Source organism: Vulpes lagopus, chromosome 19 (genome assembly GCF_018345385.1).
Source record: "Vulpes lagopus strain Blue_001 chromosome 19, ASM1834538v1, whole genome shotgun sequence".
NCBI lineage: Eukaryota > Metazoa > Chordata > Mammalia > Carnivora > Canidae > Vulpes > Vulpes lagopus.
The window spans coordinates 5724960-5729059 of NC_054842.1; the positions used below are offsets into that span (position 1 = coordinate 5724960).

General features: G+C 31.0%; 1 non-coding gene across 1 annotated transcript; it reads right to left on the reverse strand.

Annotated features, from left to right (window-relative positions):
• Positions 1–2089: 2089 nt before the first annotated feature.
• LOC121479165 lies at positions 2090–2225 on the reverse strand. Its single transcript, XR_005984672.1, has one exon. It is a non-coding gene; the product is annotated as a U4 spliceosomal RNA (small nuclear RNA).
• Between the last annotated feature and the right edge of the window lie 1875 nt (positions 2226–4100).

Genomic DNA, 4100 nt, shown 5'->3' on the forward strand with positions numbered 1-4100 from the left:
ACTGTATTGTGTGTATTATAAAGGGATGAATTTGAATTCAAGTACTTGGAGATAGATCAGTATTTCCAGCTGAGTTCTCCTTGAACATTAGGATTCACTACAATGACAGTGATCAAGTTATTCATTGTCCAGAGCAGATATATTTGAGACTGAAAATGGGGACTAATTACTCTTGGACAAGTGAAAGCTCAGTAATGTCCCAAACAAACTGGTACATGCGGGACCTTACCTTTAAAAGCCCTACTTATATCACAGCCATAATATAACTGATCCCTAACTGTTGGTTTTATGACCAAGACAGGTAAAAATGACAGATCAATAACAGATAAAACCATTGGTGAAAGAGTGAAGCAACTGCTGCCAACTGATACCGAAATACATAGGTGATTCATATGTAAAACCAGCTTGAAACCTCTTCTTTCCCCTTCTCATTGCCATTGTCAACAAAAAGGAAAAGCTTTCTGAAATCTGAAATTCATCGATACTCCTCAGGCTGCCCTTGACAAAAGCTCTCACTCTGACTACAAGGTTTATTTATATACTCCAACTAAAAAACAATGGGGCAAGTAAAGAGTATTCCTCGAAGTTTTACCTAAAAGTTACCACTTAAAGCTCAATGGACAGAAATGTGCTATCAGTATACATATATATCAAATAATTAGGTTGTATACTTAAACTAATACAATGTTATACATCAATTCTGTTTTAATAAAATTGGAAAAAAAGTAGTATGTTACTATCATTTGGAAGCAAATTAAGCTGGACACATTGCTGCATCCAAGAAAACTGGTTTCTTTTAATAGGGATGAGAAGATATATACTGCAGAAGTCCTTGTCATATATATGGTATATGATAATGTGACTGATCATTTATCAATGGAAATTTAACCATCCTTTCCCTCAATTTTCACTATTATTATTAGTATTTCACATCTGTCTTTAAAGTGATGGTAACAGCAATGCAGTATCATAAAGTTTCCCTCTCTCAAATTTGACAAAACTATATCAAAATATAAGCTATGATCAATTAGTTTTTTATTTTGTTTTGTTTTACTACCCTCACCAAAAAGTGGAAAAAATTCTCAAACTTTTCATAGATACTCTCAACTTAGTTGGGAAGAAGGGTAAGGTGACAACCAGGGAATAAAAGTTTGTAATGCTCTTCTCTCCTAGAAATGTCTATTCTTTTACATGCTTCACTGTAATGTTTTTCCCTACTTCCTTTCAGGAAGGTAAATTGCTATTTATCCTTTGATTATACCTAAAACCACACTTCTCTAAGCAAAATGTTTTCCATCCAATGGTTCTTTTCTTATATGTATTCAGAGATCATACATCTGTCTTTTAGAATACTTAAACAGCATTTGTGCTGGTATTATCTGTGTGATTGTTTAATTATTGTTGTATTTTACTGTATACCTTAAGTTCTCTATATTGAAACAATAATAATTAATTTTATAAGTGTATATTGAATGTTTATGATATACAAGGGATTGTCTAGAGCTCAGGATACTATGGTTAACAAGACACAAACAGGATTAGAATATAGTGATTTAGATGAACTGTATTTGATAAGGCTAGTATGGAAGACATTTAAGAATAAATGTGATGCATGCAAAGTTAAAGATATAAAGAATTAGAAAGAAATAGATATTTAAAAAGCATGAAGGAGTAAGTAATATCAGACTTACAACCTAGCTGTAAAAATTCTAAAAATAGATAAAACATTCGAGGCAACTGTGTCTGGCATTCAGAACCATGACAGTTAAGAAGAAAAATAAACAAGCTGATCTTCTGCCTGTAACAGACCTAATGGAGTAGGTCTTCTGTGGGCTGATAACTGAACAGAGAGAACACCCAAGGTTGCATAATGCTGGTTCCAAGAATAATTTTATTAAATGGATGAACCCTAATAAGAATAAAAACAAACCTGACAGGAGTGAAACAACCTGCCAATAATTTATCTGTTTATAAAAACAAAAATTACCCTGTGGAGGAAGGTAGGTATTCCAAACTCTGTACAATGTATCATTCATGATTTTCAGAATAAATTAAAAAATACTAATTATATAAGTAGCAGAAAACATAGCCAATAATTAGTTTTTAAAAAGTCAATAGATTCTGATACAATATAAATGTTGGAAATAGATTAGAAACTTTACAACTAGCAATAATGGTGCCTCGGATAAACCTAATTGACTACAATACTACCACTGTGCAAAGCTAGATTAACAACTTTAATGCAGCTAATAAAAGTATGTTTGGCATTTTAAAGGGAAATAAGGCATAATGGGCGATTAGAAAGGAAAACTTAGAAATTTTAAGAAGGTAGAATGGCAATTCCAAAAATAACAATACAGTAATTGAAATGTATAATTCATCCAATTTGTTTAAAAGGAAGTGGTAGAGGGCAGAAAAGAAGAGCCAACAAATTAGAGAATAACCTAAAGAACACAGAAACTTCTGAAAGCAAAGCAGGTAGGTTATTAATGATCAGTATGCAACATGAAGGAATTTTTTTAAAGATTTTATTTTGTTTTTTTATTTATGAGAGAGAGAGAGAGAGAGGCAGAGACACAGGCAGAGGGAGAAGCAGGCTCCATGCATGGAGCCTGATGTGGGACTCGATCCTGGGTCTCCTGGATCAGGCCCTGGGCTGAAGGCAGCACTAAACCACTGAGCCACCTGAGCTGCCCAATGTGAAGGGATTTAATATTAAAATTTCAGAGTCCCAGAAAGAGAAGGGAGTTATCAAAACAGAAAAAATTAAAAAAAAAATTATTAAATTTGAGAATTTTCCAAATTTGATTAAAAATATAAACTCACAGAGGCAACTAAAACTATATATAGACATAAAAGTGCCAAAAACCAAACTCAAAGAAGAAATCTTAAAAACAAACCAAGAAAAATAACACATTTCATAGAAAGGAACAAAAATAAGATTAATGGTTTACCTTTTGTCAGAAACAGTAGAGACAAAGACATAATAGGATTAGAGGTAAAACTAAAATTAAGCAAAAAGCTACCCAGAAGTTTATATACCCAGAAGTTTAGAAGTTTATCTATAAGTGAAGATATCATTTAAAAAATAAGATTAAACAGAGCCATTTTAAGATAATCAAATGCTGAGAGAATTTATTGACTGCTGATGTGCTCTATAAGTAATGCTAAAGAAAGTTTTTCTGAGAGAGGAAATACACCATAAGGAAACTTGAGTCTACAGAAAAAAAAAAGAGAAACAAAGAACATGACAAATATGAAAGCAAATATAAGATATTATACCTTGTTCTTTCTTTTGATTTCTTTATAGACAATTGAAATTTTAAAAAAATTAATAACTTTGTAAATTGTTGTATATAACATATAAATTAAAAGCTCATCGCAACATTACCACAAAAATTGTGGTAGAAGAGTAGAATTATACCACTGAATGTTTCTTACACTTTACACAGAGTGGTAGAATATTAATTCTAAGCAGAGATAAGTTAGGACACACACACACACACACTCACACACATACACAGAGGTCAACAACAACTAAAAAAATTCCATGGAAGTGTTAAAATAAAATATTGAAAGTAACATATATAAGCCAGAAGTAGGAATAAAATAATGAAAAGGGAACAGGAAACAGAATGATACAGTGGGGAAAAAAATTCAAGATGATATATTAAATCACAAAAAAAAATCATACATTAAACGTAAATGGGCTAAATACTCCAAATAAATGCAAAGATTGTTACACTGATTAAAAAGAAAAAAAAGTCAGTGTAGTTTGTTTATAACAAACTATATAAGGATATATACCTTAATGGCTCACATAGTTGAAAAGTAAAAAGATGGAAAAAAATGTATATTTAAAAGCATGAAAAATCATTTGTTATTCTTAATGTTAAACAAGATAAAATACTAGACACTTAGTATTACCAGAGAAAAAAAGGGGAATTTTATAACACTAAGAAAATCAATTTGTCGAGATATATATATATCCAAAAGTATATACATGTAAAAACATTAAAAATATATGCAACATAAGTGAGAGAAGTGGAAAAATAGACAAAAGGATAATTCCTAATCAAGGTATTGATAGAACCAATAAA